Source organism: Phalacrocorax carbo, chromosome 1 (assembly GCF_963921805.1).
Source record: "Phalacrocorax carbo chromosome 1, bPhaCar2.1, whole genome shotgun sequence".
Taxonomy (NCBI): Eukaryota; Metazoa; Chordata; class Aves; order Suliformes; family Phalacrocoracidae; genus Phalacrocorax; species Phalacrocorax carbo.
In genome coordinates this window covers 102293531-102318215 of record NC_087513.1, presented here as the reverse complement: position 1 = coordinate 102318215, position 24685 = coordinate 102293531, and the positions used below count along the sequence as shown (strand labels likewise).

The following is a 24685-nucleotide window of genomic DNA, read 5'->3' as shown; positions in this document are numbered from 1 at the left end:
ACTGACAAACCTTGAGAGTATTGTGTCTCAGGTGTTACTGTCTCCAGTACTAATCAAGGCATTAGCCACTGCAGAGACATTTCCCACAGCACAAACCCTCCCTGGCACTAGCTTTCATCTAGCCATGTGAGTCCTGTGGTATTTATGAATGAACCTACTTCCTCAGGCTCTTTAGGCACAAATCATAAACCCAATGCTAGCATTAGCCTCATCCTCAGCAACATGCATAGTAGTCAACGGCTAGTTATAAGCCATTTGTCTCATCTTCACCATCCCTCATCCAAACTCCTCTTGCCCTGCAGAATCTTCCATAATCTTAAGGTTACGATTAGCATGAGGGCAAGCAGGATACACTGTCAATCACTCTTCCATCACTGCATAGCCATGCCTTCTTTGCTGTGCCTCTTGCCCTGGCACAGTAGGTCAAGAAGAACAAGCCCGGTAGGGTAGGGGAAGATCTTGGCTCACTTTACTTCTTCCTAGGCAAATAAGGCCTGCCACAGGCACATTTTGGCTGGTCTGCTTCATATTACAGTCCCCACAAGCAGATCAGATGCTGTCGGAGATGGAGATGGAGATGACAGCACTTGCTAGAAGCAGTCCCAGACTTCACAGGAACCACCCTGGGGCCAGTGTCAGACCTCCTTTGTGTCACATGAGGCGAGGTACAATGACAGCAGCTATCAGGTCGCACATTTCTGAAAACACACAGCCAGGTGTCGAAGCCCTGACAGGTGCCGCATTGGCTAAAGGAGGCTTCAAACAACAGGGCCTGTCTTAAAATCCTGGGATCATTCCTGTTGAAATTTCCTTGCTTAGGGGATTTGCTATTGTATGTCTGCTATTTTCCTCCTGACTAGCCAGACTTGTAGCTCTTCCTTAACTCTCCATTCAGGGTAATGTGACATTTGGTTAGACCTTACTACTTCTGGCTTAAGTAGTACCATGCTCCAAACATTGGAAACTATTTTAAGAGGTGGGGGAAAGGTGTTCAAGAAAGGGAAGCATTGCTCGTGATCGACAAGTAAGAAGTTGTGTCTTCAGAAGCCAAGGGGGAGGGTATGAACCTGAGATTTATGAGAGGAAAATAATGAGATGAAACACTTCTTTGCCTTTTCATTATACATCCAGTTTTCTTAAAGATGTTTTTTTCTCTGTGGGAATCTGAATATGAAATTCTGAGATGTTCTGCATATTGCCCTCTTACCTCACAGCTTTTATCTGAAAATTTGCAGCATCAAGTCTTGGCTTCAAATTCTTGAACTGCCTATAAACAATAGTGGAAAATTTTTCGTGGAGTGAGTGCAATAGAATTGTCATAAAAACTATAAAGAAAATATCCTCCTACTCCCAAACAAAATGCTCTATGGGCACTTAGGTATTTTCAGTGTAAAATTGATTTAGCTAATCTTCTGCACAAACACGATGTACTTAAAATCAGTTGCATTTTTTCCATTTTAGAATGTCCAGATTTTGAAAACTGATTTTCCTGCTACCTGTACATTCCTGCCATTTGTAATGTAGAGGGATATGGACAACGATGAAAAATTTGTTTTCCATGTGATGGAAAGGAATGAAAAATCCTGTTTCAATTATGGTTAATTATGGCAGCTTTGCCTACCTCTACCCCCTCCACTGAAAACGCATGCCTCTTTCAAGCCTTGTCCTTCCTTGACCTCTCTTCTCTTACCTAATGTTTTATTCATTAGTATGATATGGCAGGAAATGTCATGTCATTAGTGTTGTGTTTGTCTACTTTGAAGAACGGTCAACCACATTTTGACAGATTGTGTGGATTCTTCCATTAATAAATCAACAGATTTACTCAATTCTTTAAAAAGACTTTAACCCATTGTTACTACTTGTAGCATGTAGCTTCTTCACAGCAGATGTTTAAATATTAGTAAGTTTTAGGTCCTAAAAGTTTCCAACAAGGTGAAAGCACTTCTGCAGGTCTCGTACTCTGATCAGTATCTCCCTCCCTCTCCTCCCTTTCCTTCTTGTTATATGCTCTGTTTCTCAGATGCATTATACATGGTAAATTGGTGAGATATATTTTGAAATTCCCAATTTTTCTGTAATATACATCTGCTCCAGAGAACTGGCAAGCCTAAAAAGTTCAGCTGCAAATGCGTCAGCCTGAACCTAAGAAGTACAGATTGGAGGCAGTGACTCATTAGTTCACGATGGAGTAGCTTTGTACAGTCAACTTTTTCCTACATTAAACAGCTCTAGGAGAAAAAGTTGGGGGAGTGGGGGCTGTTTTGGTTTTTGGGGGTTTTTTTGCTTATGTGTAGACTTCCATTCCATATTAGCCTCTGGTTTTGTATAAAATGTAAAAGTGTAAAAAAACTAGCTTTCTTCACAGCGGGGAAAATCTTCAGAAAAGACATTTAATAGACTCCTTGGTCTACCATCCATTTTTTCTTGGAATATGCCAAGATGGGCTCAAGTGTGCACAGATACCCCGACCTACTCTAGGAAGGAATTAAAAAATTTCTCTAGAGAGACTGATCTGATGAGGGTTTGTGTATGCGTGCATTTATTTAAGCATGGAGAAATTGGATGAGGTGCAAGTGACCATCCTTAACATTAAAAAGTTATCTGGTTTCTGATCCATAGTGAAAGAGAGCATTGGAAAACTTCAAATCTTTCCACAGAGAATGGACAACAGATAGTGCAGCTATCTCAGCTGTCACAGGTGAGGTGGCCAACATCAACTGGAGAAAATGAGAAATAATGTAGTTTTTACTCGTAGCAAAAGGCTGGCCGCTAAGAATTTGCAGCCTGCTGTTGGAGGTGGGGGGGGTTGAATGTTTTAGTCTGTGAATAAATAGTAGCAGCAATGGTCTGTGACTTACACTGGCATATAGTTAATTACCATGCCGGATCAGATTTGTACCTCATCTTTAATCAAAAGCAGGCAGAAGGCTAAGCTGGCCACCCTGGGCTGGAAAAGGACAAGGAAGAAGAGGGTATTTTATTTATTTGGCACTAGACACCGAACTGCATGGTTTTTGAGCTCTAACTCATCAGTTTTTGAGGTAAACCATACCGTGAAGCATAGGCACTTCTAATGGATAGAAAGATGTGGTTTAGTACATGATTAGGTGGAAGACCTTGGAAAGCTTGTCCTTGAATACAATTTCATTCAGGCAAAATCCAGACATCTTTACCTATACCTGTAGTCTCTCTATTTGATATATTTTCTTTCTTCAATGTAAAAGAAAACTGGCTATTTCTCACTTCACTGTCTTTCATAGAGAAATGCAATTACTTTTGTGCAGCTTTCAGGTACAAAGCAAAATTAACCAATGCACATTATTTTCAAAAATTCCCTGATTTCAATAGCATTAAAAATTAATTTCTTCATAGAAGAAGTCCTACTTTTTCCTTATTTAACTACAAACCTCTCTACAATGTTCTCAGATACAGCAACAAGAAAACACCCTTTGTGCAGAAAGTTAAAAAGTGATTTATTACTGCATATAAAAACAGTGTGCTTGAGATGCAAGCTCAGCCAGGCTGCTGGCTGATTTTTCTAAACTGCTGCAGCTTTTGAGTATGGGTTCAGATTGAAGTCCTGAATAAAATGTAATTTAGCAGAATGGAGGACAATCCTTTGACTGCACACCACAGACGCATAAATCTGTTTCAAAAGACAAAGTGGCATCCTTTGGAGGTCCCCAGAATGAAAGCCCCAAATTTGGTGTAGGAGGGAGAGACATAGATGTGGAATTCTGGTTGCAACTTTGTTGATAGGTTAGACAAGGAGCCTTTATTGATTAAAAATCATCCTTCCTCCTTGAAAATTAAGTTCAAGCTCTTTTTCAGTCTTAATCAAGAAACTGTCCTTTTCAGTTTCCTGATCTGTCAAGGTTTGGCAGATAAGTCCTGAAAATTGTGACAAAACTGTGTGGTTTTCATTCATTAGATGTTTGAAGATACTTAAATTCCCTTTGGCTCATTTCTGCCATTTTTTGAAACTGCTGAGCTACTTTTTCATCTTGTTGCAAGGCCTGAAGAAAGTAGGCTTTGAAGGAAAAGAATCTTTCTTAAAAGCAGATGAAGGGGCATTTACGTTAATTTCTTCCCTTTACTTTTGTAATTTACTGAGGAACGATCCATACAGAGAAGTGCAGAGCAACTCTGACTACTTAGCCTTGCTTATTTTGCTTTATCTCCTTAGATTTCGACCCATCCGAGAATACTACGGCTAATATGAAATGTCCTTCCCAGTAGTCCATGGCCTCGCATGGTACCTTTTAGGTTCTTTATGATATAACATTTATCCTCATGACAGAAAGTTCTCTCAGTCACGGTTGATCAAGCCTGTTATAAACGTGTATCCATTACTTTGATTTGTGTTTCATAATTGATTCATCCTGAAGCAAAAGTAAAGGAAATGCATGCTGACATACTTTTGTTCAATTGCTACTTGAGTTGCGTAATTCCTTGAGCTTATTAGTCAAATTGCTACCCATTGTTGACTGTAAGTAACAGCAACGTTTGCAGACAGTTCGGGCTTGCGTACATTACCATTTCCACACTGACAGGAAGCACTTGTATGGTATATGTGAAGACACAATAACAGTACTCAAAAGTTTACAGTCTAACAGAAACAGCAAAAATATGTGGAGGAGGAAGATATAATCCCACAACTGATACCTGGCATTTTTTTGGAGTTTAGAAGAGATTTCTGTTTGCAACTGCTCCTTCTTTGGTGCCTTTGCAAACCAACTAATTTTATGTAGTCCCCGTGGTAGCAATGGCTCCTTAGGAACAATGTACAATAGAGAAATCAGTCTTTCAGCAGGAAAGTTAGTCTTTCATCATGTTCAGCAAAAACCATTTTTCCCTTGCCATAAGATGAGGACAGATGTGAAAGCCAGGCTAACTTACCGGAGCAGCAGAGGCAGGAGCAAAGCATCCATGCAGTCTGAATCAAGACAGGTCAGGCAATCACATCTTTCTGCTTCTCCTGCCCTGTTTTGAATCCTCATCTGCAATTAGAGATGACATGTTCTAATCCTCGTCATACAAGCTATCAGAGGATTGTAACTTCATCTGGGAAATACGAGGGGAAGAAAAACTCAGAACAAAAATCCTTCTTTCTTACAAAAGCATTCAATAACAAAGAAGGAAGAACTAAAAATAAAACTGAGACAGACTGCATAGGAAGGTTTGCTTAGAACTATATAACTTCAGGAAAACAACTGCGCTTTCAGTTTACTGCTGTTCCTTTGTGGGACTGAGATCTTGTTTGAGGGTGCAATTTATACCTGCAAAATTAATTTCAGACATAGTCATACTTGTGAGTAGATATTATCCTCTTTAGATAATAAAAGAAACGATTATAATAATCAGATTTGTTTCTAGAATGGAAGAGTAGCTTAAAAATTGGCAAACAAAAATTACTCACAAAGACGACCATCCTACATATTTAATCCTTCATTTACTGATCATTCTCATTTTTGCTGCCACTGCCTTCACCATTAGATGGCAAAAATTTCTTCTAATTTCATTGCAATGAACATTTGAAAGGAATAATTTATTTATCCACAGATGATGTTATGTGACGCTGCATCCTCAGCTTCAAGCTCACAAATATTTATTGCAGTCAGATAAATTATCTTTTTTAATGCTATTATTATGCCTATAGAGAGTAAACACATTTTGAGCATATTTCTTTCTCTTTTGCTTTCAGCAGGGAGTTTTTAATATTCTAGTTGTTTTGATATTTTGATATTTTTGATATTTTAGTTCCTATTTTGTACATTTGCCCTCCGGTCACTGTCAATCACTGCAGTCAGAATAACAAACTCCTCTTTATTGCATTGTCAGTGTGCTGTCATTATGGTGGACTTTTTCTTCTCCCAGAAGACTGTTTTGTAAGTTATTTTAGAAAGTTTTACTACATACGTGTTCAGGATTTATAGGACTGTACTGATCCATTCTTTTCTGGCACATCTAATGCAGTCACTGTAAATTTAAAGAAAAAAGAGAATTCTCATTAAACTATGGACATGAAGTTGTTCTGGGAGGTATTATCTACTTCTAACTCCTTGCCCCTTTTATACAGGAAACACAAACTCAGCTCACTGTTTTTCACAAGGCCAAAGACCTCATATATCAACGTCTTTGCTAGGAAAGGAGGACTGGAATTGATAGTTCTGCTTTCTGGTTACTGGCCGACTTCAACCTGACATAATAAATATTCAGACTTGAAGCAGGAGAAGCCTGAGGCTTGAGAAGTGATGGAAGCAATAAATATTCTTCAGAGATGGAGGCAGGTCCAGCATTACTTCTGCTGGACTACCTTTCTAAAGATAGTTGCTGCCACATATAAACTGAGATTATTGGGATTTTGGGCAGATGTGAAATGATTTTATATTGGGTAAAATAGGTTTGTTTGTGTTTAGACATACTAAGCCCAGATATGTACAAGACAACTCTCTTCATCTGTTAAAGGCCTGGCTTCTGTTTATTAAACTAAACAGTGAGTTCACAGGATTTCAGGCAATTTCCCAATTTTTCCCTTTACCTGGGGATGTTCTGCCATAACAAAAATTACCCTGGTTGTAAATTAGTTATCAATGGTTCCGAAAGTCCTTGTTCCTGCAGTTGTGTAACGACTTCCTCTCTGACTTCAGTTTATAGGAATCACTGTTCTAAAAACAGCTTCATTTACTGATTGAACATTATATATTTTTTCACATGTTCTTAGAAAGCTAAAAGAAATCATAATCTCATATGAACTTTACCTGCTGGCTATGTAGGATTCTCTTGGAGATGTCTGTTCGGTTCCTGCGCTGGACCTAGAGGTCCAGGGTACTTCCATTTTCATTAAGCTGAAAATGATGGGAGGTAAAACAGCTATATCATCAACAAGGACTCCCACATCTGTCCTGCATTCCCATCCAGACAAGGTCTTCATAAGAGCTTGTAGATGGCTTGCAAATCTGCCTGTGCAGGAATGCCTGGTAGTACCCCAAGCTAGAAAACAAGTTGCAAATAGTGATCTGAGCACCCAGGTAGCCCTTCAAAGGACACTCTCTCCCCATTCAGACAAGAATGAGGTCATTGGATGGCATGCCAATAGGGAAATTCTTGACTACATAAGCACACTCATAGCAGAAATATTCCTTTTTGCATAAGAGAATCAGGAGAGAAAAAGGGACCACAATTAGGAAGGGCCTGAGTGCAAAGAACCAGCTGCTTGCAAACACAGTTGAGATAAGGAGGATGAAAATATGAAGATGCAGAAGCTGGAAGGAAAGGAGGATGGGAAAAGGATAGACTGTAGAGGGAAGGCACGTATGAAAAGAACCTAGGGTTTGACAAGAAATAGAGCTTTCTTATTTTTCTAGAAAAGCCAAACAAAATTTCTGAGGTGTGTAGGAGCTACCTAGACATTCTGATACTTATAATTTCTTACTTTGGGATGAAATATAGCATACAAGAACTCAAACAGGAACTAAAGCCAGCTTCTCCTCCCTCCACCCCTTAAGGCAGAAATCCTCCTGAGTATTTTAAGATCACCCTAAAACTATTTCAGCTTTTGTGCACTCTTGCGTTCTCATACAGAACATAGTTTTGCCACATCTGGTGGAGTGTGTTGAGGGAAGAGGATGCAGACAATGGTTACACTAACAACTTCCAGGCAAAAACAGGCAGAGGGCTACTCTGCCTTGATCAGTTGTCACCTATTTTTGGTAGATTGCTATTATTTCTGGATGCTTAATGAGATACAGCTAAGTACATCATTACTCTTGAGTGCTGCATATTCCTGTAGTACGTCATGCTGGCCACTCTGCCTTCTGTCCTTCCTGGCCTTGCCTAGTGATAGAGAAATCTGCATTGCAAAGGAGGGGAGGGAAAGAGAGAGAGCGTGGGCACTTGTTTTACTATTTAAACTCTATTATTGCTGCCAATAAGTTATATTTTGAAGGTTAATGCTCTGTACTGAGAAGGATACTAATTTTTGAAAAATCTAAGCCTCAAGCCTACCAGTGGCATGGGTACAAAAGTACTAACAGCTTTCACCTTTCCTTGTTTTTTCAACACATACAGGACTGATGTTATAATTCATGATTTGCTGGGTACCTTCCTGGCAGTGAGGCCATTGCCCTTCCTCTAGCAATAACAAAACCCAGACTTCCTGCAGTTGCGCTGACAACCTCAAGAAACCATGTCACTGACTATCCTAGGCTAGGCCATGAAGTCATGTAGATGGGACAACAAATAGGTCTGTAACCATCTTCAAAACCTGCCCCAGACAGCTTTGAGAGAACTCATCTGGTACCAAGTCACAGTCAAATGTTAGTAGAATAACATTCTGGATAAATTACCAGGTTATTGGATCATATGTAAAAAATTATCAGGTTTTATCTTTTTTTCCAGGAAATCGTTGATCTTCCCATATTTCTTTTGTCACTTTGTCTTCTTTTTGTTCATTTTTCTTACTGACTGCTCTTCTACTTTGAACTGCCTTTGATATCTGATTTTCTACATTTTAAGCACTTTAGCAATCTAAAGAATATATATTTAAAATGAAATCAGCCTATTTTTGGTAGATTGCTATATTTCTGCTTTTCACAGTGCATACTCTTTTGCAGTATATGTGTTTTTTAGGCAGTTGCTTACTGGGAGACACTGCTGACTGGAGGGGAAAAAACCTGTTAGTATTTGATAAAACAAGAAACAATACCTTGCAGTTCAGAGAACGTTTTGGTACATTTATATCCTTAGCTTAATAACATGAGGGCTAACGCTGCAAAATGCCAAGTGCCCTGGGCTCCCACTGCAGTCAATAAGAGTTGGCTATTGGCACCTCACAGATGCACTCGGGTGTTAATAGCATGAGATACACTAAACCTGCTGGCTTGGCTACACAGCACAGACTTCTTCCTCCTTTTCCTTTTACTGACCATTGATCTTCAGAAAAGTCCAGGTCCATTTTTTGATTTCTTGAGTTCCTCAAGTGAAGCCAATTTCTGGAGCGTCAAATCTCGCAAGGGGTTTGCTGGTCATTAGATCGTTATAAAGAATTTCAGGCATTACCAGCTATGCTCTTACACGAACTCTGCGGGGTTTTCCTGACACTGACCTCTAAGCTTTTAAAGAACCATCCCCAGTTAGCTGAAGGGATCCTGCAAATTACAGTTTTAGCCTCTGAAAAATTCTTTCCTTCCCCTGAAGTAGAGATCTTTCATTGCCACTTACAGAGTCTGTATAGATGACTTTTTGCTTTCTCACAGGTTTTTGGCAGTGTCTGGAGTTGCTAAGGGTGATTTAACTCCTACTTCCAGCCCTATCCTCAGGCTTCCTGGCACAGAGGCAGCTTTTCCAAGGCTATCCCAAACACAGGAGATGGTGAGTTGCTTTCTACCCTCATACGCAGAGGCTCTACGTGTGAGTTTGTGAGGGATATACCTAATTCAAAGGTGATCAAATTCATTTAGCTGGCTCTGCCATAGGGGTACTGCAAAACATGCTGAATAGAGAGTTTTGCTGAGCTCTGTGAGATTGACCTTTCTGTAAAATAATGCAGGAAAGAAAAGTCAGCACTAAGGAAAGACTAAAGTAATAAAGGAGGCAAACATAGCCACGTGAGGGTCGACCTACAGGGTTATTGCAGGCTTAACTGGGCAATCTGAGTACATGCAGTACAACAGAAAGCTGCAGACCAGCCAGGGAAAAGATGTCAAAAAGGACAAACAGTTTGAGAAAAGGAGGGCAGCGGCTGACGGATGGACAACTGAATAAATGGAGAATGTCCAGACCAGTCTAGGAAGTCCAGGCACTGCAGGAGAAGCTTAGACTGCAGTCCTAGATCTGACCGACCTTCTCCGTGGCCTTGGACGTTTAAACACTCAACATCCACTTCAGCTGAGGGGAAAAAACCAATGATGGCAATATAATGCTTCATTTCACACATATATTTTAAAGACTTAACCTTTGTAAGACATTTTGAAGATGAAAAGCACAGCAGCACTCATTACTTTGCTTAACCAAATTTCTCTGTGCCTAGCTGAACCTAAAATCTTTTGATGTTAGCTCATCACAAAGATATTTTGTGAGATTTTCCTTGCTTTTGTGTTGGCCTGTGGCCATTTCATACCACTATATGCTTGGTTTTGTTTCTGTTTTTGCCATGTACGCTGTTTCAAAGAAGTGAACTTTTCTCATAGCACATAAATGTCATTTTCTAACAATGTGGAAGATGAAATCCCCAAATTCTTGTTTCCCATAATGATTCAAATACAGCAGCTTAATGATGACATTTCATAAAGCACATACAATTGATCTGAATACAAAAATATTGAAAAACAGAAGGGTAAAGCTTCCTGCAACAGTATCAGAAGACAAAATTGTCATTTAATATTGAGACGTCTGGATAATAAAATAAGAAGAAATGCAGGTGAAGTATGATTGCTTATAAGCAGACCTGAAAATTGCACATGCTGAGAGGGAGTAGAGTAATGTGCCACCATTTGACATTCAGAGACATTCTTTTGGGAGTATTTAATCTCATTACTTTTTTGCTAGAGGGAGAAACAGGCCCTGAAGACTGATGTTTCACATGTTCAGCACTTCTTACCCTTGCTTCTATGGGCACAAGTTCAGAATCCCAGTACCTCAGGATTGTGTCCGCACCCTGGGTGTCTGAAAGATCTGGCAAAGTGCACTTGAAAAGTCTTACTCACAGTGAGAGAAGCAAAGACAAGGCTGCTGTGCTTGTAATAACTGAACAATTAAAATTGTCACCAGGTAACTGCAAAACTGACGAAAATAGTCATCTAATTGTTTCATGGTAATCTTCATGAAACATAGAGGTTTTAGTGAAAAATAGGTTGGAATATAAGCCAGTTTCAGCCTTTACAAGCCTTTTCTGCTGCCCCGAAGAACACATACAGAAAGACAAAGTTCCCATACTTGTACGATTTTATACTTCTAAGATGGATTTTACTTTGGTCAGGAATTCCTCCAACTGCCAAATTAGAGGACGAATTACCCAGGTACTTGAAGTATATGCTGAATGAGAGCTTTTCTGATCTATGGCCTCACCCTATGGCTGCCTAATTCAGCTTTTAGAAAGGGGATTAAATAATGCATCCTCATTCAGGAGAAATTAATTGCGTATCTGTAACAAGACTCATGTAGCAAGGTGGAATAACTGTCAAGGCTTCAGGAAAACAGCAAGGCACATGATAGTCTTTGTCTCTAACAGAGTTTTAGCCTGAGAGTTGCGTGCTAGGCTGCATGAAATGCATGCTCTGGTCCATACTGGGTTCACATATGAAAGTTAGCAGTGTCTGAACCAATTGCAGGTAGGAGTTTAAGCCTCTCAGCACAGCTGTGGCCATAATACAGAAAAGGATGAGTTTTATACTGTATCTGGGAGGTTCAGCAGACTTAGGTGTGGGGAATGTTTGGTTTGAAAGCTTCTCTTTGTTTTTGTCCTACCATTTTTAAAAACCTTATTTCTTTCTTACTATTTATTGTTTTGTATCTAGTACAAGAGAAATTTTGGCTATTTATTCATTCTACTGTAATGCCTGAGATTACATTATAGAGAGAAACTGTCTAGTAGGAGAAAATGGAATGGAAGTAGAAACCGGGCTTTTCTTCTTTTTTTGGTGGAAATGGGTTTGCTGGCTGCATGCTAGTTTCCAAAAGATAATGACAGACTGGCAGCTTAAAGAAAACAGGTCCTGACAGCCCACTTCAGTGCACCAAACGTTTTGTAACAGTTTGTGTCATATAAAGCACTTTCACGCCATCTGTGATCCAGCAGCAAAGGCTTGCTCTGTCCCAGGCAGAACCTTTTCTCTCTGCATAGCCACAGAAGTCAATGGAGCCAGAGAGCAGAATTATAAAGCTTGTCTCTGGGTGGATGTATGCAGAGCGTCAGCTTCTCCTGTAAGCCCCCTCTGTAGTCCTGTCAACAGCAGCAGCACAGCTCAGCAGACAGACAGGGATGCAGAGAAGTATCGGACATGTACTACTGTAATGTTAGTGCCACTTTTTATTTTATACTGGGCTGACTTGCCAAAGAAAAGAAATAACATAAGCAAAGGAGGAAAAGGGAAGGCAAGTGAAATGCGAGCATGTGTCTCATTAGCGCTTGCTATGCGAGTTCCTTATATTCTGGGGAAGGTAAAAATACTTTAATGAGGAAAACAGACCCTTTTCAAATATTTCTTGTAAGAAAGGCTTTATAAGGACAACTTATTTCTAAGATAAATATAGGTAACACATACATTATCTGCGACTTAAATAGAGACGAGGAGGAAAATTACAAAAGCAGAGTATCTTGATTACATTAAATTGCCTTCTTCAAGCGGTGGTGTTTGTCATTATTAAATAATTTTATGTTCCTTAGTATTGGAAGAAGGGCAATCATTAATACTAATACTTACATAAGTAAAGTATTATTCCTTATAGCTCTATAAGGCCCAGTTTTTGTGCTAGTAAAATCCCGTATGCCTATAGCAATGTACTAGTACTGAGTTGCTAAAATTTTCTTTAATTTCTCAGAGTTTAAAAAAAGAGAAAGAACTCAGAAAAAAGAAAACAGACCCTTCCATTCAGTAAGCCCTAAATGCAGCCTCTGCCTTCAGTATTGTGGACTTTGAGGCCCAATACTTTATCTTGTTGCCATCACTGTTTCATGGATTTTTCTTACTTCAAAGTATTTCTATGCTCGGGCACATAGCTATTTTCTTGGCTATCTTGCTTCATTATTTTGATGGAAGCAGTCTTTTAATTTAAAACATTATTATTAAAAGTAATGCGTGAAAGGCTTATCTGAAAGATATATTGTTTTGGCTATAGATGCAAATCAAAATGCAACTGTCTAGATAGTCAATTATATATTTTAATGGAAGACTTTGAGTAAAGCTTAGGCACAAAGGAGAAAAGTACTTACCAACATTTATCATTTAAATTACCAGCATGTTCGTAGACTATTCATATCCTTCTTATACCTTAATAAGGTCGAGACTGAAGCTGGTTCAATGGAGAGCAGTTAGCTTGTGAGGTCTCTGTCCTTGGAAGAAATTGCTGCAGCAGAATTCCGAAAGGACAAGCTGTTCTTGCATCTTTTCTCCAACGCACTAAGCACTAGCGTCTTTCAACACTCGGTAGGCTTATACTATGCCACTTCCTCCCTTGTAATCCATGTAAATATGCACCATCTATTTGTCTTTGAATATACTCCGAACTTATTTTTCCTTGTGATCTTACAGGGAACTCAATATCACTTAGGCTAAGGGTGGTCCATGAGAATGCGTGTTAGATAATGCCTTCACTGGGACACACATGAGACACTAAGCTGTCCAAATTATACTTGGGTTTGCTTTTAGTTTTGGATCTTGCAGGGTTTTTTTCTCACCTCAGTACAACACAACTGACTGTCGTTTACTGAAAATCCTGGTTTATCAAACAGCAGTTAAAGCGTCCTGCAGACTCGTGCTGACCAACAAACTCACATGATATGAGTTCATCTGTACCTTAGCTAAGGATATGCCATGGAGTTTAACCCCTGCAGTGCTCCATGTAACTCAGTCCTTAGCTTTCTTCAGAGCTGGTATGTTCTTTACTGCTCAATCTCCTGGCAGCCGCCTCGATCCACAGACCTTTGCAATGCTGCAGACATCTCTGTAAGGCTGGGATTTGGGATAATGCATCCTGAATGCTTACCAAGTAGAAAATCATTTCAGCTCACAGAATCTTCTAAAATATGCAAGAAGACTCTCTGGTACCTTAATCCATCCCAAAGGGAAATATAATGCAGATTTGAAGTGCCAGCCTACCAAGCTCACATGTTGCTGCCCATGTAAAGAGACCACACATACTCTTGAAACCTCAAGGTCACGCAGCACTTTGCTTCCCTGTACAAGCACCTCCAGCAAGACAGAGGCATAAGTTTATCATCTCACTGTGCCACTGATTCATATCTAATATGCAGAGGGGTTTTTTTAAACTGATTTTGTATTTGACCAGTGTTACTTGCCTGCTGGCCATATTTTTGTTTTACAACAAGCAGTCTGTCAACCAAAAGCTAACTGCATAGACGTTCATACAGAAAGTCACCATATAAATATTAGCATTTCCATATTTGTAAATAGCTCAACTAAAAGAATTTCTGGAATTTGTAGATCTCAATAATGCTGGTAAGTATATGTTTTCCCTTAGCGCTGAACTAGAGTTCATTCCAACTTTCTGGCCATCTGGTTTATTCTCTGATGTCCGTACCTGGCACTCTTTTAACATATGCACTGTCCTCTTTTGACAGCTTAACAAGGAGTCATCATGATAGACAAAAGTTAGGATTTAGAAATGGAAAACTGAAATGCAGATTGCCCTTTCTTGCAGAAGGGTTTCATTTTGGCATAGTATTTGCCCCCATTAATATAAAATAATAGCCTGAACAGGGCTTTTTCTTTAAATATTTAGGACTTTGCCTGACATTCACTCAAATCTTAGCAGCCTTAGCTACATTCAGAAGGACTGATAATTTAAAAATTGTTTTACTTTCATACAATGGAGCTCATTCAAAGAGTTTTATCAAAATTCCTACCTGTTAAATTTGACTTTGAGGTTATTTTAATTATACTGGAACCTTCTAACTTGAAGCTAAAGTCACTGGGATGCTGCACTTCAATCAGAAATTCCAGACAACTGGTATAGACACCGAGGCAGAAGAAGGGAACCTATCAGAAGATTGTACTTAATGACATTTCTAAAAGACATTTGAAAAGCTGACCTTTGCCAAGTGCTTCTTTTATCATGTATTGCAAGAAATATGTTACTTCTTTAGGTTATAGCTGCAGTAGACTCTACCAGCTGAAATCGTGCAAGTTGTAGTCCTACTGAAGTCAGGGTACTCTGGAGAGGACAATTTTAGCTACAAATGAATAGGGTCATTTACACTTGAGCTAAGGGAAGGCAAGTTACTGCTATTTTAGTAAAATATGTACCTTTATAATAATTGGGGGAAAAAATTTTCAGACTTTTAATATGTATTTCTAAAAATGATGGTAACTACAATATGTTTGATAAGTTTGTGTCCTCCTCTGAACAGGGTATTGTCATCACCTAAGCACGTTTAGTTGAAGTTCTCTATAAGCATCAGGATGATGCTGTATTAGAATCTATTACTACCAACTCTGTCAATAGTGCTTACAAATTTCCCAGAAAAAAAAAAGTCATACATTATTGTCCTCAGTCAAAGCTTAAACATGCAGTACCTGCAAATTTAGGGCAAAATTCATCTGACAAAAGACATCTGTACCTGAACCGATCACTCCAGGCTTCCTTTTGCAGTAATGGAGAGAAACAGTCACTTGTAAGGTGCAAGTCATCTGGTCTAAATAGGTCAGCACAATCTCACCCCAGCAGTTGCTTCACTTCTTCACCCATAAACCTTTGGCCTAAGGTGCCAAAGGGTACCTGTCTAGCACAGACAAAAGCATCACACCACTTTTACCTTAGACAGACACCTAAAATCAGGTGAGAAGAATCCCACCGACAGTAGCTGGAAAATTTAGAAAACTGGAGAGTTTTGTTTCCCGTTATATAAACAGGTGCATGAAACTTTCTCACTTCATAGCAGTGAGGAAGAACAGTAGTTTACCAGAAATACAGTGAAAAAAAGAAAAAGAAAAGTTTAAATTCACAGAGTAAATAAACATATGCAAATACCTTTTGCTATCTCCCCAGCGCATGGAAACAAGTAGCATGATCTGTTCAAGAAAAATTGGTAAACTTTACTTTGGTAAGGGCAGTTTCTACGGGTTCTCCTGGGTGATAGCTGCTGCATGCTTTAAGTGCCCTTCCTGCAGAGTTTTTAAAAAGGTCTCTGTTGTTGTAAGCCCTGTCTCTCACGACAGCTGAGGGCTATAACCCATAAAAATCAAAGCTTGTGTGTGTTTTCCTGAAAGAGTGTTTTTTTTAGATGAGCTTACCATTAGAAATTTCTCCCCTGGGATCTTTCAGGTCCTTGGAAAGAAAGATCAATGTCTCTATAGAGGAAAAATGCAAGGCAGCCAGTTGAAAATATTACTTATTCTAAATACAGGATTTCTTGATAGAGCTGTAACCCAGAGCAGCTTGCAAAGATTAATCTGCTAATAAAGAGTTGTTTGACAAAGCAGGATGCTTCAGAGTCACTCTGCTGACACACTAGAGATGATGGAACACCTAAGAGACTGCCGATAGCCTGGAAATGGGATAAAAATACACTGCCTTGTATTGCTGCTATCAGTAAACAGGAACTTAGCACTGGTATTCTTTGCAGAATTTAGTTGTCAAAAATCTATAAAGACTGTACTCAGCCTGTGCACATTGCTATTTGCTTTTTTTTCAGAAACTCAAATTTAATTGAGCTTTCACAAAGATGCCAAGGCCACGTGTTTCACATACAAGGTTAACCCATGGCAAATGTCAAGGTCATAGAGGTCTGCTAGAATTTCTCAGTCAAGAAAAATATACACAGACATTTTACATTGGCTAAACAACTTACCTTTTTTATGTCTGCCTCTGGAAAAATGGCTCCCGGAAAAAATTCTAACATATATTTCCTGGAAATTTTGTTTCCTTCTTCTCCTACTCTTAAAAAAAAATAACCCAAGGAAGACTGAAAATGTCGACCAGCTGGTTAAGGTTAGCTTAGAGAGTAGAGAATAGCAGAGAAAACAACCCTGGGAAAAGAGCTTTGGAGTGGGAATTTTTGGACAGTCTTAATCAGATCCCTGCCTATCCCTGCACCAATCTGGAATTGCAGATTTAATTCTGTACCCATTAAGATCACGAAGGGACTTGCTATTTACTTGATGAGGCAAACAAATGCCCAATTCTGTGAGGTTAGTTATGAATGAGTATAGTATTTCCTTCAGTTTGGACGAGGACTTGTTTCAAAATTACAAATACATATACTGCTCAACTGGAGAAACACACGCATTGTCCTTTTAACTGTATCTAAAGCACTAGTAGCAGGAAAGAAAAAAAAAAACCCAAATCAGAAATTGCCTGCTTAAATTATAATTAATATTATTAAGACAAATTACATCATTAAGCAGTTTACATTTTGTTATCTTAACTTACAAAAAGGCAACTGTAAAATACAAAAATGCTATGTATGTTTGACCAGGAGGAGGCATTAAACCCGTACATGTCTTCAGTCATTTTGGTCACTACCCCCATAAAATTATTTCTAGAATTTAGTAATGAGCAGTTATTGCACTGATCCGTCACATAAAATAAGGAAGCAGCTGAGAAACTTGGTGTGGATTCAGGCAGGTATTTAGAATAACAGAAACTCACCATTTGGCAACAACACTGGAGGCCAGATGCCAAGATGCTGTGCAGGAAGATGGATTTTGAACTGACCCATAAGAAGAAAGGGCAAGGCTTGACAGTTTTGCTGTTCTTGCTCACAAGCGCAGAGATGTTGCTGTTTCTGGACTTTGTTCTTGTTTATCTCCCTCGCTGCTTTTAAGACACAACCTTTGAAGCCCCAACCTTTGACACCTGCAATCCATGTTTCCAAAGGATAAAACAGTTGCGTTACTTGGAGGATACAGATGTATGTCATACATAGGATTGGACCCTCAGCATGCCCCTGTAACTCAGCGACTGTAACCAGCAGCTTAATTAATTGTTGTACTGCATAAGCCATGACTGTATCTGAGGTACAAAAGCATGAATATGGAGCCTATCTCCTACACTGTATAGAAATATCCTGGAGTGGTTATTTGTTTATAATTCTGTTATTGTAGTCATGCTAGAAACTCATCTTTAACTGAACAAACGTACAGTAGTAAATGGTCCTTTCAATAGAGAGCTTTCAGTATAAATAGGCAAAATGACAGCTCGGGAAAAACTGGTTTTGAAAATAACTGTAGTCCTGCTTAATTAGACAATTTGTAACAGTTTAACGAAAGTCCTTCAGAAACTGAAGTTATGCCAGGCAATTGAAGTCCACATGTGTAGGGATTTAATAGTTTACATTTTCCTTCCATCAAATGCACCTTCAGTTGTAAACTTGCATCCCTAAAATATTTCCACAAGCAACTGTTTTATCCTATGCATAGCATGGATATGTTCCTGTACCCAGTTGTCCTTGGGTGATATGTAAATGACTTGAAGCTGGTTAAGTAGTGTGACTTCAAACCCTTTGAAAACAGCATTACGAACAGTAGTCCTCATGTATGATCTATTCTGCCTAGATTTTGAAAGAATGGCAGCTGCACCCTCATCAGGTTCTGTCCCTATCAGAAAGCAGACAAAAAATAGTAATAAAAAAAAAGACACACAGAAAACTTCATTGATTTGAAAGAACCCTGCGCTCTCTGCATTTTGTTTGCAGCCTCTAGAAGAGTTGACCAAGGCCAAGGGAGAGTTTGTGTTTGGGGGTTTGGCACCTTGCTGGTGTTGCCTGTTCTGGGTTACTCGATTACAGTCACTTGTATCGTAAACACAAAGGTGCACAGCCTAGCAGCAGCGCAGAGTATAGCCATGCCTGTCTCAAACAAATTGGCCTTCTGATCCACAAAACATTGAAGAACATTTCTTGGTATCTTAGATATTTCAGTGGTAGAAAGAGCTAGTGGCAAAGTTTAGCAGTTTATCCTGCAGAAGGGAAAGCCATAATTTTGTGGAAAACAGGGAAGGATCCATGCTCCTGAGCTTATCTTAACTATGAAAACCCAAGGCATACATAAGGAAACCTAAGGAAATCAAGCTAACTAGAGGCTTTTTGTACTTTGAAGTGGTGGGCTAACTTGCTGACTCTTGTATCCCCATTCAGTTATTCACTCATGAGATGCCACACAGAACAACTCATGTGAAGTGAGAGCTTTTATACCTCAGTGTGGTATGAGCTCTAGTACAGCAGAGCTCTCACTTATTCTCAAATGAAGAAAGGCAAAGCTTAAAGCAGGAGCAAGTGAAACAAATGAGGATGCTGAGGGATGGAAATGCCTGAAGCCTCTGGCTAACCACAGCACAGAAATGATCCCTAAATGGGAAGGTGCTACTTCTGTCACAGCTGTGTGATTACAACTTGCAGGTGATACTTTTCAGTTCTCAACTGCAACTGTGCTCTTCATTTCCATAATTAAGACAATGCTGCTGGATTCGGTCTTTCACCATCCCGAGCTGCACCATTTGTTTCTTGCAGAACAAATCAACGAGAGAGAGAGAAGAAAACTTTTCAGCTTGGTTCTCCAGGGCTTAGAAGCATTCTTTGAGTCAATTAACCATCTGGCAAAAGCTTTCCAGCTTGAGTACAAGGGTCCCACAACGCTAAACAGAACATCGTCCCTGTTAAGTCCTTTACATTTCACAACTATGAACTAACAGAAATAAGACCTTCCATGTCACTACACAGGTTCTTTTCAGCGAGGCGCAAAAGATGTGCTGGTACTGGGTCAGACCTTTGAGACAGCCTCTAAAAATAGTCACATCAGGACAGGCCTACTCAAAATGGCTTAAACGTTCTTGAGATGGAGGTTACATCTGAAGTCGTCATGTTCAATAACAGAGTTGGATCTTCATTCATGAATTCGCCACCACCTGTTTTCAAACTATTTTTATTCTTGACTGCTTTGGCATCCTGTGGCAATGAATGCTGCAGTTTTAATAACTTCATAGCCGGTGCCTCATGAATTCTGTAATAGGGCATGTCCTTTGTATTAAAAACATGCTGGCAGGTACTTCCATTGCTTCCAGTGGAAATCCTCTGTAATTTATCTTGCATAGCTAAAGGATGAATTTGTTACTTTGGGGCTCGTAAACTGAATATGCATTATTTTGACTGAAAAAAAAAATAAAGGAGAGGATTTTGCTTGCACTTTTCATCTCTATACAGATCTAAATTAAATTACTTACCTTCAGATAATCACTTGAGTAGTGAAAATTAAAATTCATAAACTTTATCCAAGTCCTTCTCTGTGATAAACATCTGGACCAGCCAATTCGGTTACAGCCCTGAAAATAATGCATAAAATACATATTTAAAATTTCAAACAAGTCTGTCACGGCTATATGGATTTTACATCAGGTAACTTGAATTTTGAAAACTCTTGCTTAGACTACCTTCACACAAGCATTTTAACACTAAAAAAAAAAACCCTATTTGGTTATACTTTAAAAATAACAAAAAAGAATTTTCTTAAGAAAGCTTTTAGAATGTTTAGGACCAGATCTGAAGATCAGCACTTACATTAAATCATTATTTGCTTCAAAACAATGTATTCAGAAGTAATGGAACAGAAACAAATTAAAATTTCCCTTCACATTTCACTCAGGGAAGATATTCTTTTATAGGTCTCTGACTCCAACCTTTTGACAGCTAAAACTAGCTTTGAATTACTGAAAGAGGTAATGCACATTCCTTATTATATTCAGAAATAATACATTAAATACTGATTACTGATTAGTTTTTACACAAGATTCATAGCAGAAACATTTCTTAATTTATATCAGTTTATGTCCATGAATGATGTCAAGCTGTCCTTTAGGCTTCACTATTTCTGAATTTTTTTTTAAATTTACATTGATGTCAGCTTTAGTAGTTCTTTTTTTTAAAGTGTATTAATAATACTTATATGTATATGCACGTTTTTACAAATATTACTTTAAAACACTACAGTTTAAAAATAAAAATTCTCTTTATCTCCTGCTGCCTGCCAGAAAGCTTGCTTGCACAGGAAAGAAAAAACCTTATGTCAGATTAAACCTGTTATGTATTTTCAGGGAATGTAATAATCTTCATATAATAGCAGAAACGTGTACAGGAAAGTGATGATTTTATAGTGCCATAAACGGTGTCTTTTTCCCAGGATTTTAAAGACTGTGATATGCAGGTTGATACAATCGAAAACCAACTACATAATGTGGCTGACAGCGATGAGAACGATGTAAAACTATCATGTGCATTATACGTAAGGTGGATGCTTTGGGATTCGGTGGCTTGTTTCTGAAGCAGCCCTGCCCCTGCTCACTGCTGGGAAGCCAACTCTGGCAGTGCAGAAATTTTTAAGTCCCTGCCATGTCACACAGCCCACTTGTCCAACGCCCCTGAATATCCTGTTTATTCCAAAGGCTCAGATGTATTTCTTAATTAAATCATGACAGTTAAGTTGTGGTTTATGGAAACAACCTATGGTGGTTTGTGAGCCAGCATTTGTGCGTATTAAAACAGCACTTGGCCAGACAGGTTTTTTACAGTTCAGTCAGGTATGCCTTGAAAGCATTATCAAGGATAAGTGGTAGCTGTTTGAATAGTAAGTACACTATGTCTGCCTCCGGGATGAAACACAAAGCTTCTCAGGGAGTCCACGGTGTTGTAAAACACAGTCATAATGTTTGGTATTTTGTTCTGCTGCAAGAATCCACAGTTTACTTAGACACAAGGTTATTTTTCTGATCCTCTTCCCCTGGTATCAATGGTGTCTTACCAGCCTGTGTTGCCAGAGGTGGTGTTATTCCCCTCTCTGACCTACATTCGCTCATCTGCTTGTTAGTCTTTCACTTAAAAATAGACTTTAAATGTTACTGTGTGATTTCAAACTTATGTTAATAGATAACACTACCCACTCCTACTAAAGAGAAATACTATTTTTCATCATCTTACAAGTTACAGCCATAATTAAGATAAATCTGAAACACACTTTAAACATCTCAGTCCAAACACATGCACATTCCAGAAGTGCTCTTATTAATATCTTTGTCATAATTATTTTCTTCTTACAGTTACAGAGGTGATTTTCATTACTGAAAAACTGGTAGTGTTGCTTTTCACAGGACAGTGTCACAAAGTTAATCTCCCCTTTGAGCTGAAATTCTGTTTTTCATTCGGAGCAGTGACAGCTTTGACCTTGCTCGCCCCATGGTTACTCCTTTACAAAACAAAGTGCATCAGAAAGAGTGTAAGAGCAGGCATGGCAAGCCAATGTTCAGCACCATGTAGGAAGCCAAAGGGGTGGGAAATATAGTACCTCAGTTAAAAATTGCCAGCAGAGGCTGATGTGCAAGTTAACATGGAAGCCACTTAATAGGAAGGAGGAATTCCCATTCCAGTTTAAGAAATTCCTAGAGGTATTTGTCATTTTCCCACACAGAAGGAATAAACACCTAGAGTTTAATCTTCATCTAGAAAAAGAAAACATTACAATTGTAAAATAGGACCTGAAGCTATATTGAAGTTGTCTCCGTGGGGCGCACCAGCAAAAGAAACTTGGCCACCAAACCAGCTGGTGTAGATGGTCTTGTATGCATGCTGCTCAGACCTTGCGTCCTCTGGAGCAAACATGTCATTTGGCAATAACTATCTAAATTCATGGAAAGAAATCCATGGAAAATTGCTGCATGGCCAGGAGTTCCTGAACAGTCAGGAGAAAGTGTAATAGACTGAGAAGGTTCCTTAGGGAAGCTTTACCTGCACTTCCTTCATTCGTACTCTTTTCCATAAGTGTACACTTGGGACGCTTTTCTGCCCCTTAGTTCTTACCATCCCTTAATTTAGCAGAGCTGGGAACAGGCATAAAGGTAGCCATAGTGACAATTGCTTACAGGACAATAGCTGGAATGAGATGATGCTCTAGCAACTCATTTTACTAATACTTTCATAGTCAGCACAAGAGCTGAAGTCAACAAGTTCTGCAAGATCGAAACATGGGCTGACTTCCTTTGTGTTTCCCATGGAGGCCCTGCATACATGGCCACAGACATTGCTGTGAACGGTGCCAGACTTAGCACCTGCAGGGTCAGCTTCTCTGCCGGTTTTTTATAGTGGGCAACGCTGGAGCCATGACCCAGGGCCAAAAGCAATCTTTGGTTTGAGCCTATAATGCCCTCTGATATTCTCCCCAAGTGAGTAGCCTTTGTGGCACCAGGACATAGCTATCCTATATTATTCTTATCATGTGTTTTTTCAGATAAAAGTTAAGAATGTGAAAAGCCGTGTCCCAGCCTACCAGAGTAATGTTTTTATACCATGACACTTGTACATGATTGTGCTATGGCATGAGGGTGTAAGACTTTGAAGATACAAAGGCTACTCTTGGAGGGGGACAGACGTAGTGCTGCCTTGTGCCGTTACCACTAGTTTGCAGCAGGCTCAGGCATGAAACTCTCCAGGCTTTGGTATTTGGGTTTGCCCTATCAGAAATTGCCTTGTTCTGTAAGGAAGCCAGTATTTATAATAGGAGGGTCAGAGCCCTAGTGAAAAACGGGGCAAAAAGACAACATAGTCACAGTATAAAGGCAGCATATCCTCAGGACAAAAGGAGAAAGGAGGAAGAGAGATTGAGTGAAACCATGACAGGATAGGCTTCATGAAGCGTAACAGTTCACAGTCTCCCAAAGAGTTTTCTAGGTCTCCTACATACAGGAGAGCAACTGTGGCTGTTTTTATACATTGTACATTGGGATCAGAATTTGGAAAAGGCATTAGAGATACAACGAAAAGTTTAGAGGATATCCTCTCCCCTGCATCTGACAGGTAATGGTGACAAAGTCAAACAGCAGTTCATCAGGTCTGTGGGTAAGACAAAATTAAATAGGAAATTGTGTATCTCAGACAATTCTCAATATGATTTAAAAATAGTAATCCCCTAGCTAAATAAAAAAAATAGATGTTCTTTCTGAATCAAATTAAGTTTTTTCCAGGATCCTAAATAAGACAACAGTGATGTCATAAAATGGGATATTAATATTTATACACGTAAATAATAAGAAAAGGAGACTTTTACGTACCGTGAAGTTGCAATTTGAACCATACATTTCTTTTAATCAGTGTAACCGCAAGAAATAGTATTCAAGGAGTTTAAGCAAACTATCAGATCAATATTTCTGGATGCTGCATAATTAAAAATATCTTCAGAACAATCTCCAAATTAAAAGTGACACACTGAAGGATGACTTAATTTATTCTCTGACATTGAGTAAAGTAGGTTTCTGTTCCCTAGAAATGTAAAACAAACAACTGTAAACACCCAAAGTGCAGATTCCAAAGGAAATACATTGAAACTGAAAACATTTCTTGTGAATCACAATCTTCCTAATCTTTGCACAGTAGTTTTTTGCGTAATTGGATTTTGCTGCTCTACCTGAAAAATCACATTGTAAAAATGCAATGGTTAAACAAGGAACATTTTTAGGCTTCTTTGGGAAGGTAAGTAGTCTCTTGGTTTGTATGCATACATGTATGTGAAGAGCATACAAAAAAAAGACCCCATAAGCCCTGCCTGCCCAAAACCACCCTGTAAAGACTATATCAACATATCAATATATTGCTCAATTACAAACAAGCAAAAGTTAGACAACGACAAGCTTAAAACTGTCATACAACTTGCATTCAGCTCCTTTGCACGCTGGATTTTTCATACAGTCTCTCACTGAGACATGCTTTTTTATTTCACAGAATCACAGAATCTCAGGTTGGAAGGGACTTCAGGGATCATCTAGTCCAACCTTTCTCCCATGGGACCCTGCTACACTTACTGGTCAAAGAGACCATGCCCAGTGAAGAGACAGTTATATTATTTTTCCCAATTAATACACTTTCCCCCACTGCGCATTAGAATTGCTCACTCCTTCGTGGTCTTTTTCAGTGGTGCGCATCACTGTAGACCTCTTCCAAAGCCCAGTGAAGGTCTCTGCCCCAACCCCC

At 39.1% G+C, this 24685-nt stretch overlaps 1 protein-coding gene and 1 long non-coding RNA gene across 5 annotated transcripts in view; one reads left to right on the top strand and one right to left on the bottom strand.

The window, feature by feature from the left end:
• The window catches only part of LOC135316352 (uncharacterized), a 124337-nt gene that overhangs the window by 19374 nt on the left and 80278 nt on the right, over positions 1 to 24685 (bottom strand). The window contains exons 2-7 of the long non-coding RNA XR_010375725.1: positions 19900 to 19998; positions 17332 to 17538; positions 6765 to 6851; positions 5923 to 5982; positions 4903 to 5003; positions 1208 to 1267 (exon numbers count right to left, since the gene is read on the bottom strand). This is a non-coding gene — a long non-coding RNA (uncharacterized LOC135316352). The remainder of the gene's footprint in view (positions 1 to 1207; positions 1268 to 4902; positions 5004 to 5922; positions 5983 to 6764; positions 6852 to 17331; positions 17539 to 19899; positions 19999 to 24685) is intronic.
• The window catches only part of HTR1F (5-hydroxytryptamine receptor 1F), a 120095-nt gene that overhangs the window by 40450 nt on the left and 54960 nt on the right, over positions 1 to 24685 (top strand). For all 4 annotated transcript variants that reach the window (XR_010375724.1, XM_064469543.1, XM_064469533.1 and 1 more), the window contains exon 2: positions 9261 to 9375. The gene's annotated coding sequence lies outside the window, so the exon portion shown is untranslated. The remainder of the gene's footprint in view (positions 1 to 9260; positions 9376 to 24685) is intronic.